Here is a 12,555-nt window from a genome sequence, read left to right as displayed (position 1 = left end):
AGTCTTAATGTGAACCAGCATGGACTCTATGAGAGTAAAATCCTGCCTCTCACCGGCTGGAGTTTAGTGACACGATGACGGAAATCACTACCCACACACACACACAAACACACACACACACACACACATAAACACACACAAACACACACACACGAGGTCAGGTAAATCATCCACTTTCTAACCTTAACGCTGGTTTTTATAAACCCACGACCGTTCAATGTTGATGGTGGTAGTGGTGGTACTAGTGGTACTGATGGTAGTGGTGGTGGTAGTGGTACTGATGGTAGTGGTGGTGGTGGTACTGATGGTAGTGGTGGTGGTAATGATGGTAGTGGTAGTAGTGGTACTGATGGTAGTAGTGGTGGTAATGGTACTGATGGTAGTGGTACTGATGGTAGTAGTGGTGGTAATGGTACTGATGGTAGTGGTGGTGGTAATGATGGTAGTGGTAGTGGTAATGATGGTAGTGGTAGTGGTAATGATGGTAGTGGTGGTGGTAGTGGAACTGATGGTAGTGGTGGTGGTAGTGGAACTGATGGTAGTAGTGGTGGTAATGGTACTGATGGTAGTGGTGGTGGTAATGATGGTAGTGGTAGTGGTAATGATGGTAGTGGTACTGATGGTGGTAGTGATGGTAGTGGTACTGATGGTAGTGGTGGTGGTAATGATGGTAGTGGTAGTGGTACTGATGATAGTGGTAGTGGTACTGATGGTGATGGTAGTGGTACTGATGGTGGTAGTGATGTCAGCATAGTTGCTGATCCCTGTATTCCCAGTATTATATAGCATAGCATATTAGTATCATCCCTGTGCTTTAGACACGAGATCCCTCGTAGGCCTTTGGCTTGGTGTGACGTCATAGGGATACACATGGGCAGTGATCCCCCTGTCCCGTCCTCACTCGGCGGCAGACCTACAGAACGTGAACAGGCTTGGCACCGGGCTCCATCTCTCATCTCAGTCTGACAATATATTTACCATCCTACAAGTGTGTCTACTTTCAACCTACGATATCTCCATTCAAGAACCCCTTCGATAAATGGTGCCAGCGGTGAGCCTGTAATTCTGACGATTACAGCGATTTCTGGAGATAAAGTTGTCGACCAGCAAGACGGCCATTTCGTGTGACCAGTAGGCCTACCGACTACCGAGATTCACCCATCCAGCTACCTCAAGCCAGCTACTCTACCAGCTTCTACATTATTCACTGGTCAGTCTCTTTGTATTAGTGTTTCCTGCTTTTTTGCATTACTCCCGAGGGGTTGACCCGAGTTTGCAAAATAAGCCAGCTTCCAGTCTGTGGTGGGGGAGTCAGAACACCCGAGCCCAGTCCAGCCTAGCCTACTCCATCCAATTATTTTGTCTGCCAAGCCAGCTTCCACCCCTGCTGTGCTCATCGTGTGAAGTTATCAAGCTATTCTGTGTGAAGGGTTAAGATAAGCCAGCTAGCAACTAACCCAGGTGTCTTACCCCAGTACTCAGGCAAGCCACGTGACTAGTCTTCATCGCTTGTGATTCAAGTCCCAAGCATTCTGAGTGCTCCTTGTCATCCTTGTGGTGTTGTAGTATTTCGTGGGTTTATTTTAAGCAAGTCGGCTTAGAATTATCTTTGCGGCAGTGTGGGTTTTCTCAGTGAGGCTTACGACGTTCAACCCATAAGCCCAGCCACTCACGATCACGTGTGTCGCACCATTGCCGGTCTCAGACGCCTTGCTCAGCCATTACCCACAAACCCAACTAAAGTCGGCCATTACAACTCATCTACCTCATCAGTGTTTTGGTGCACTGCTAAGGGTTGTAGCACCATATTTTAAGGACCACATAGGGGGTCAAGAGCTAGAGTGTGTCGCGCCATCTTTAAAAGCCTCCTATGTGTTGTCTCTCGCCGATTTAAGCGCAATTCTACGATCATCTGTGCAGAGGACAGCAGCAAGACGATATAAACAATCCATCAGTCTCATTCTTCAAGTTGTTACAGCTATAATATTTTTTTTTAGAGACATTTGCGAGTGTTGAGACATTTCTTTTGTGTTCCCAGTGAATTTTTCTCTTAGTGACATTCAGTGACTCTTGATCAGACTCAGTGTTTATCATGTACTGATTGCATTAATTTCTTTTAATCTCCTTAATTCAGTGTTAATTTTCGTGCATTATTTTATATCTGTTGTGTTGTGTATCTTTTTATACACTTGAAGTAAGTACTTAGTGTTTCCCTTGTTGTGTGTGCAACATATGAGCATTATAGAACTTGTGTTTAAACTTCAGAATTCCAGTGTATTAACTCAGTAAATTTTTCACCTCATATTCTGCATCACAACTCAGTGTTGTCTGTTATTTTTTCTTCCCAGCATTTGTGTAATTTTTGTTTTGTTCCCTGTGTGTTGAACATTCTTGTGTTCATATTCTTTCCATTTAACCAGTGTCTAATTTGTCTTATTTCCACAGACAATAGTGCCATTTTTTAAAAGACCCAGCAAGAGCTCATATTTACAAAATTTTTCACACATCGTTTCATTGCAAGAAAATTCTAGTATTGTGTGTATGTTGATGTGTTCTGCATCACTGTAAGTGTTCAACCCTCTGTTTTGTTATGTATTTTTTTGCACCTATTATTTTTTTTCATGTTTTATTGAACAAATTCACTCTTAGTGCAATTTTTAAATTCTCCTTCTAAAGTAAATTGTTCTTTTGCTTGTTGTTTAAGTGCAGTTAAGAGTTAAAGTGTTCATTCCTTGATATATTTCTTTTCTTGTGTGTTATAATTTTTATTATTGCACATAGACTCATTTTGCAATAATTCTTGTGCAAATATTGTGTTGCTATTAAAGTTTTTCTTGCAGAAAATTTTATGCAGTGTTGTGCAATACAGTTTATTACAGTGCAGTTTCTTATGCTCTGTTCTGTGCATAGTATTTTATTCTGTCTGTCATTTTAATTTTTATTTCAGCGAATTGTGTGTTTGTTTTAATTTTTGCACAAGTTTATTGAGTCCATTTTATTATTTTATTGTGTATTTTCCTTGTTGCATTGAAAGTAAAGACAACTCACTGTGCCATTTATTCAATTTAAAGTAAAAGTTGAGCATATTAGATTTGAGCAAAGTACAAGTTCTCTTGATTTTCAGTGTTTGTTAAGTTGCATATTATTCTTGTGTGAGTTCTTTGCTTACTGTGTAACTTGTCAATTTTTAATTACTTATGCAGAATAGTTAAGCATTTTCTTCCATTTAAGCTTATTGTGTCATTCTCTCTGTTTTTTTTTTGACTTATGCCCTTCAGTATTTTCACTGAGAAGATGTCCCAGTCACTTTTGAACGTTCACTTAGTGTATCATTCCAGTCAAAGTCAATATGAATCAGTCCACAGTACCAACATTCCCTTACTGACTGAAAGACAATACCTAGCCCTTGAGCAATGTGTTTGTTCTCACAGCTTGTATTTGAGATTTGTTAAAGTGCTGCGAAATGTGAAGTTCAGATTAAGTTCCTATAGATCCATGAATTACTTATTAACGTAGCCGAGCGGTCAGGCACTAGTAATTCTGTCACTCCCATTAGTGTTCCACCTATACCTTCAGACTTGCAGGATAGTGTTCCGTTGCCTCAAGTGTCCGAGGACACTCAGACTGCCTTGAGTGCACAGCCTATCCCTGCAATGACTGCTAGTTCGAGTAATAGTTTCTCCACAGGGGATGCCTTGTCAGAAAACGATTACTTGCAACTAGTAATGCCATCTCTTGTTGATGTGACATGCTGTCTGCAGAAAGACGTCTCTGTTACAGCTAGTGTTCTCACTAGAGTGTCTGTTGTTGTTCCTAATGTTCCAGATGGTGATCCCATCCTAGTTGACAGTAATCAGTGCATTGTAAGAAGTTATTTCTCGAATAACTTTCACATGTTAACGTTTGTAAGTGTAGTTTCTTTATAGCTGATACCTCGTATCACTGTGTGCGACTCAGATTGAATATCAGCATTGTTCACCGTGTTCATTTCTTTTCTCCTGTGTTTGCAGTTTGAGATAGTAGATTCGTTCTCCCTTGCTCATATTGCGTGTTATAGCGTTAATTTTTTCAACCGGGGGGAGTCATCCACTCCACCGAGTTTGTTCTTTCCTCCAGTAAGGAAGAACTGTTACCTTTATTCCAGAACAAACAGCCTACTGGAAGGTTAGCCAGATGGACCTTGACTATCCAAGAGTTCAATCCCACTTTTGAAAATTTACCTGGCAAGTCAAATGTAGTCGCAGATGCTTTATCGCGACAGGTTAGTGTAGTTACTGCAGATCCTCCATTTACTGTCGAGGTTGTCAGAAATTCCCAAAGAACCGATCCCTTGTGTTCTGGTGTGATTCGATTCCTGCTCCAGGAAGAGCTTATTCTTACTGTGAAGCCACCAGTACCCATTAGTGACTTTGTAATGAGCCAAGAATTACTGTATCGAATAGTCGAGTTGAGTACTCCTAGCAGACGAGTTAGTAATTCCACAGTCACTAGTGATTGTAGTTGTATCTTTTGTAGATACTCGTTCAGATCTCTCAGTCAAGGCATGTGTTAGCCATTGCAGAGGAATTCAATCCTCCCAGAGATGATAACCATTCTGCATACGTAAACCTCACCCTCGCAGAATTGGGTTTAAGTGTAAACAGCCTGCATAATTAGATGTCCGAGATGAATGAATTTGTCAACTGTGTGTTTTATTATTAGCTGATCAGTTTGTCAGAAATTTTCGTGTTCACGTTCCCTCCGTATTCTGAGAATTAACAGTCTAGATTTGAGTGCACCGAATCTGCCTTTCTGTTAAACACTTCTTTGTATATAATTATTCTTCCTCAGAATCCGTAGAGTGCATGAATACAGATCGATCGATCAATTCCATCCATATTGTATAATGATTTGTTCTTATAGTTTGTAATGATTACGTTAACACCCATTATGTCAAAATCATGTTGTACCATCCATTAGTTCTAAGTTATATATGAATTTGTTATTGTATAGAATCAGCCCAGATCCGCCTGCCTGTTCAGCCTATAGTATAGTAGTGTATGTCGGGACGACATACGTAACATGACCGAGCTGTCAGCATAGTTGCTGATCCCTGTATTCCCAGTATTATATAGCATAGCATATTAGTATCATCCCTGTGCTTTAGACACGAGATCCCTCGTAGGCCTTTGGCTTGGTGTGACGTCATAGGGATACACATGGGCAGTGATCCCCCTGTCCCGTCCTCACTCGGCGGCAGACCTACAGAACGTGAACAGGCTTGGCACCGGGCTCCATCTCTCATCTCAGTCTGACAATATATTTACCATCCTACAAGTGTGTCTACTTTCAACCTACGATATCTCCATTCAAGAACCCCTTCGATAGTGATGGTAGTGGTGATGGTAATGATGGTAGTGGTAGTAGTGGTACTGATGGTAGTAGTGGTGGTAATGGTACTGATGGTAGTGGTACTGATGGTAGTGGTGGTAATGATGGTAGTGGTAGTGGTACTGATGATAGTGGTAGTGGTACTGATGGTGATGGTAGTGGTACTGATGGTAGTGGTAGTGGTAATGATGGTGATGGTAGTGGTACTGATGGTGGTAGTGATGGTAGTGGTACTGATGGTAGTGGTAATGATGGTAGTGGTAGTGGTAATGATGGTAGTGGTAATGATGGTAGTGGTAGTGGTAATGATGGTAGTGGTAATGATGGTAGTGGTAGTGGTAATGATGGTAGTGGTAGTGGTACTGATGGTGATGGTAGTGGTACTGATGGTGGTAGTGATGGTAGTGGTACTGATGGTAGTGGTAGTGGTAATGATGGTAGTGGTAGTGGTAATGATGGTAGTGGTAATGATGGTAGTGATAGTGGTAATGATGGTAGTGATAGTGGTAATGATGGTAGTGGCAGTGGTACTGATGGTAGTGGTGGTGGTACTGATGGTAGTGGTACTGATGGTAGTAGTGGTGGTAATGGTACTGATGGTAGTGGTAGTGGTAATGATGGTAGTGGTAGTGGTACTGATGGTAGTGGTGGTGGTAGTGGTAGTAGTGGTACTGATGGTAGTAGTGGTGGTAATGGTACTGATGGTAGTGGTGGTGGTAGTGGTAATGATGGTAGTGGTAGTGGTAATGAAGGCAGTTTTAGTGGTACTGATGGTGATGGTAGTGGTACTGATGGTGGTAGTGATGGTAGTGGTACTGATGGTAGTGGTGGTGGTAATGATGGTAGTGGTAGTGGTAATGATGGTAGTGGTGGTGGTAATGATGGTAGTGGTAGTGGTAATGATGGTAATGGTAGTGGTACTGATGGTAGTGGTGGTGGTACTGATGGTAGTGGTGGTGGTGGTGGTAGTGGTACTGATGGTAGTGGTGGTGGTACTGATGGTAGTGGTGGTGGTAGTGGTACTGATGGTAGTGGTGGTGGTACTGATGGTAGTGGTGGTGGTAGTGGTACTGATGGTAGTGGTGGTGGTACTGATGGTAGTGGTGGTGGTAGTGGTACTGATGGTAGTGGTGGTGGTAGTGGTACTGATGGTAGTGGTGGTGGTAGTGGTGGTGGTACTGATGGTAGTGGTGGTGGTAGTGGTACTGATGGTAGTGGTGGTGGTAGTGGTACTGATGGTAGTGGTGGTGGTAGTGGTACTGATAGTAGTGGTGGTGGTGGTAGTGGTGGTGGTAGTGGTACTGATGGTAGTGGTGGTGGTGGTAGTACTGATGGTAGTGGTGGTGGTAGTACTGATGGTAGTGGTGGTGGTAGTAGTACTGATGGTAGTGGTGGTGGGGTGCTGGTGTTAGTGGTAGTGGTGGTGGTAGTGGTGGTGGTAGTACTGATGGTAGTAGTAATGGTGGTGGTGGTAGTACTGATGGTAGTGGTGGTGGTAGTAGTACTGATGGTAGTGGTGGTAGTGGTAGTGGTGGTGGTAGTACTGATGGTAGTGGTGGTGGTAGTGGTACTGATGGTAGTGGTGGTGGTAGTGGTACTGATGGTAGTGGTGGTGGTAGTGGTACTGATGGTAGTGGTGGTGGTAGTGGTACTGATGGTAGTGGTGGTGGTGGTAGTGGTGGTGGTAGTGGTACTGATGGTAGTGGTGGTGGTAGTGGTACTGATGGTAGTGGTGGTGGTAGTGGTACTGATGGTAGTGGTGGTGGTAGTGGTACTGATGGTAGTGGTGGTGGTAGTGGTACTGATGGTAGTGGTGGTGGTAGTGGTACTGATGGTAGTGGTGGTGGTAGTGGTACTGATGGTAGTGGTGGTGGTAGTGGTACTGATGGTAGTGGTGGTGGTAGTGGTGGTGGTAGTGGTACTGATGGTAGTGGTGGTGGTAGTGGTACTGATGGTAGTGGTGGTGGTAGTGGTACTGATGGTAGTGGTGGTGGTGGTAGTGGTGGTGGTAGTGGTACTGATGGTAGTGGTGGTGGTAGTGGTACTGATGGTAGTGGTGGTGGTAGTGGTACTGATGGTAGTGGTGGTGGTAGTGGTACTGATGGTAGTGGTGGTGGTAGTGGTACTGATGGTAGTGGTGGTGGTAGTGGTACTGATGGTAGTGGTGGTGGTAGTGGTACTGATGGTAGTGGTGGTGGTAGTGGTACTGATGGTAGTGGTGGTGGTAGTGGTACTGATGGTAGTGGTGGTGGTAGTGGTGGTGGTAGTGGTACTGATGGTAGTGGTGGTGGTAGTGGTACTGATGGTAGTGGTGGTGGTAGTGGTACTGATGGTAGTGGTGGTGGTAGTGGTACTGATGGTAGTGGTGGTGGTAGTGGTACTGATGGTAGTGGTGGTGGTAGTGGTACTGATGGTAGTGGTGGTGGTAGTGGTACTGATGGTAGTGGTGGTGGTAGTGGTGGTGGTAGTGGTACTGATGGTAGTGGTGGTGGTAGTGGTACTGATGGTAGTGGTGGTGGTAGTGGTACTGATGGTAGTGGTGGTGGTAGTGGTACTGATGGTAGTGGTGGTGGTAGTGGTACTGATGGTAGTGGTGGTGGTAGTGGTACTGATGGTAGTGGTGGTGGTAGTGGTACTGATGGTAGTGGTGGTGGTAGTGGTACTGATGGTAGTGGTGGTGGTAGTGGTACTGATGGTAGTGGTGGTGGTAGTGGTACTGATGGTAGTGGTGGTGGTAGTGGTACTGATGGTAGTGGTGGTGGTAGTGGTACTGATGGTAGTGGTGGTGGTAGTGGTACTGATGGTAGTGGTGGTGGTAGTGGTGGTGGTAGTGGTACTGATGGTAGTGGTGGTGGTAGTGGTACTGATGGTAGTGGTGGTGGTAGTGGTGGTGGTAGTGGTACTGATGGTAGTGGTGGTGGTAGTGGTACTGATGGTAGTGGTGGTGGTAGTGGTACTGATGGTAGTGGTGGTGGTAGTGGTACTGATGGTAGTGGTGGTGGTAGTGGTACTGATGGTAGTGGTGGTGGTAGTGGTACTGATGGTAGTGGTGGTGGTAGTGGTACTGATGGTAGTGGTGGTGGTAGTGGTACTGATGGTAGTGGTGGTGGTAGTGGTACTGATGGTAGTGGTGGTGGTAGTGGTACTGATGGTAGTGGTGGTGGTAGTGGTACTGATGGTAGTGGTGGTGGTAGTGGTACTGATGGTAGTGGTGGTGGTAGTGGTACTGATGGTAGTGGTGGTGGTAGTGGTACTGATGGTAGTGGTGGTGGTAGTGGTACTGATGGTAGTGGTGATGGTAGTGGTGGTGGTAGTGGTACTGATGGTAGTGGTGGTGGTAGTGGTACTGATGGTAGTGGTGGTGGTAGTGGTACTGATGGTAGTGGTGGTGGTAGTGGTACTGATGGTAGTGGTGATGGTAGTGGTACTGATGGTAGTGGTGGTGGTAGTGGTACTGATGGTAGTGGTGATGGTAGTGGTGGTGGTAGTGGTACTGATGGTAGTGGTGGTGGTAGTGGTACTGATGGTAGTGGTGGTGGTAGTGGTACTGATGGTAGTGGTGGTGGTAGTGGTACTGATGGTAGTGGTGGTTTATGTTATTGTTGTAGTAACAACTGTTCATGTTGTTATTGTAGTAACAACTGTTCATGTTGTTGTTCTAGTAACAATTGTTCATGTTGTTCTAGTAACAACTGTTTATTGTGGCAACGTTTCGCTCTCCAAGAGCTTCATCAAGCTTGACAAAGCTCCTGGAGAGCGAAACGTTGCCACAATAAAATGTCACACTAGTTGCACTTGTGTTCTTTTACCTAACATAGTATTGTGGGTAATTCTACCAACATTAATACACCTTGTTCAAGTTGTTCCTCCATCATGGCTGTCCAGGTGTTCCCTCGACCCGTGGAGAACATTTCATGTCTCACACCTGGACTATACCTGGAGAGGGTTTCGGAGGTCAACACCCCCGGCCTCGTGGTGGATCAGGGCCTGATCAACCAGGCTGTTGCTGCTGGCCGCATGTAATCCGACGTAAGAACCACAGCTCAGCTGATCGGGTACTGACTTCAGGTGCCTGTCCAGCGCTTTCTTGAAGACAGCCAGGGATCTATTGGTAATTCCCCTTATATATGCTGGGAGGCAGTTGAACAGTTTTGGGCCCCAGACACTTATTGTGTTGTCTCTTAACGTACTTGTGGCGGCCCCTGCTTTTCATTGGGGGAATGTTGCATCTCCTGCCGAGTCTTTTGCTTAAGGAGTGATTTTCGTTTGGTGCTAATCCCTCTAGGATTTTCCAAGTGTATATTATCATGTATCTTTCTCGCCTGTGTTCCAGGGAATACGAATCAAGGGACTTCAACCGTTCCCAGTAATGTAGGTGCCTTATCGTACTTGTGTGTGCCGTCTAAGTTCTCTGTATATTCTCCAGGTCAGCAATTTCGCCTGCCTTGAAGGGGGCAGTTAGTGTACAGCAGTATTCCAGCCTAGAGAGAACAAGCGATTTGAAGAGAATCGTGGGCTTGGCATCTCTAGTTTTGAAGGTTTTCATTATCCATCCTGTCATTTTTCTAGCAGATGTGGTAGACACATTGTTGTGATCTTTGAAGGTGAGATCCTCTGACATTATCACTTCCATTGTTGATGTCTTGATGACTCATTGCTGTCTGTCTCATTACAGATGTCTTGATGTCTCATTGTTTCCTCATTGTTGATGTCTAAGTGTTGATGTCTCATTGTTGATGTCTTGTTATTGATACCTCATTGTTAATGTCTCATTGGTAATGTCTCATTGGTAATGTCTCATTGGTAATGTCTCATTGTTAATGTCTCACTGTTACTGTCCCACTGTTACTGTCCCACTGTTACTGTCCCACTGTTACTGTCCCACTGTTACTGTCCCACTGTTACTGTCCCACTGTTACTGTCCCACTGTTAATGACTCACTGTTAATGACTCACTGTTAATGACTCACTGTTAATGTCTCACTGTTAATGTCTCACTGTTAATGTCTCACTGTTAATGTCTCACTGTTAATGTCTCACTGTTAATGTCTCACTGTTAATGACTCACTGTTAATGTCTCACTGTTAATGTCTCACTGTTAATGTCTCACTGTTAATGTCTCACTGTTAATGACTCACTGTTAATGTCTCACTGTTAATGTCTCACTGTTAATGTCTCACTGTTAATGTCTCACTGTTAATGTCTCACTGTTAATGTCTCATTGTTAATGTCTCATTGTTAATGTCTCATTATTGCCTCGTTATTAATGTCTCATTGTTAATGTCTGACTGTTAATGTCTGACTGTTAATGTCTGAGTACAGAAGTGAACGTTCTCTCAGAGTACCCATTCACAGCGTTGCTAGACGCGTTATCCCGTTATCTTTTTAACGTTCTCATTAGTTCAATTTATGTTTCCATAGACTTTGTACCTAACTTAGGGAATTTAACCTAACTTAAAGTTAAATTAGATAATGTTTGTAAGGTGACGGGAAACGTTAAGAAACTGACGTTAATAGCTGCCGTTAAGACCTGCAAAAACCCCTCACAGTTATAAACATCTACAGAGTACCACAGTCAAACATTTACCACTTTAGTGAAAAACTGGGAAACATGATTACAGATGCACACATGAATAAAGACCACCTACTACTAACTGGAGATTTCAACATAAACATACTACACGACCAGGACCCACAAGTAACCGAATTCACAAACACAATGAGTAACTGCCTGTTGCTACCAGCAATATCTAAACCTGAAATTAAGACACATGTGCAACATCTGGGTATCTTTATTGTAGACGTTTCGCCATCCAGTGGCTTTATCAATACAAATTCTAGGACATAACTTGAAGACAGTAGAACTATGTACAGAAGATGAGGTAATCAGTCCCTCAACTAGGAGTAGGTGCGAAGAGCACCATAGTCGTGGAATCTCCACGACTATGGTGCTCTTCGTCCTAGAATTTGTATTGATAAAGCCACTGGATGGCGAAACGTCTACAGTAAAGATGCCCAGATGTTGCACATGTGTCTTAATTTCATCTTGTCGGTATATACCATTCTTACACAATATCTAAACCTACAAGAATCACCGAGACAAGCATCTCCTTAATAGACCACATCTGGACAAACACAATATCCCCTTTAAAATCAGGCATAATCACAGACAACACTACAGACCACTACCCAACCTTTCTCATAACTAATCTGGACAAACTGCCACAAGACATCACTAAAGTAACCTTCAGACTACATAACGAGACAGCAGTTAACAACTTTATAGCAGCTATGAATAACATCGATTGGCAAAATGAGCTCGAAACATATACAGATATGAATGAATGTATAAATAATTATCTAAAAAAAAAAAAAAGCCCAAAGCCTCTATAACAAACATTGCCCCCCAAAAAACTAAACAGATAAGAACATAAGAACATACTAACATAAGAAATGAGGAACAATGCAGGAGGCCTGTTGGCCCATACTAGGCAGGTCCTTACAATTCATCCCACTAACAAAACATTTGCCCAACCCAATTTTCAATGCCACCCAAGAAATAAGTTCTGATGTGAAAGTCCCACTCAAATCCAACCCCTCCCACTCATGTACTTATCCAACCTAAATTTGAAACTACCCAAAGTCCTAGCCTCAATAACCCAACTAGGTAGACTGTTCCACTCATCAACTACCCTATTTCCAAACCAATACTTTCCTATGTCCTTTCTAAATCTAAACTTATCTAATTTAAATCCATTACTGCGGGTTCTCTCTTGGAGAGACATCCTCAAGACCTTATTAATATCCCCTTTATTAATACCTATCTTCCACTTATACACTTCGATCAAGTCTCCCCTCATTCTTCGTCTAACAAGTGAATGTAACTTAAGAGTCTTCAATCTTTCTTCATAAGGAAGATTTCTAATGCTATGTATTAATTTAGTCATCCTACGCTGAATGTTTTCTAACGAATTTATGTCCATTCTGTAATAAGGAGACCAGAACTGAGCTGCATAATCTAGGTGAGGCCTTACTAATGATGTATAAAGCTGCAGTATGACCTCTGGACTTCTGTTGCTAACACTTCTTGATATAAATCCCAGTAATCTATTTGCCTTATTACGTACGCTTAGGCATTGCTGTCTTGGTTTAAGGTTGCTGCTCACCATAACCCCCAAGTCCTTTT

The 12,555-nt window shown here is 43.4% G+C and overlaps 1 protein-coding gene across 1 annotated transcript in view; it reads left to right on the top strand.

Annotated features, from left to right (window-relative positions):
- The window catches only part of LOC128693519 (patched domain-containing protein 3-like), a 518,850-nt gene that overhangs the window by 1,211 nt on the left and 505,084 nt on the right, over positions 1–12,555 (top strand). The window lies entirely within an intron of this gene.

Source organism: Cherax quadricarinatus, chromosome 57 (genome assembly GCF_038502225.1).
Source record: "Cherax quadricarinatus isolate ZL_2023a chromosome 57, ASM3850222v1, whole genome shotgun sequence".
NCBI lineage: Eukaryota > Metazoa > Arthropoda > Malacostraca > Decapoda > Parastacidae > Cherax > Cherax quadricarinatus.
Note: the sequence above shows the minus strand (reverse complement) of the source record. Positions and strands in the feature narration are given on the sequence as shown.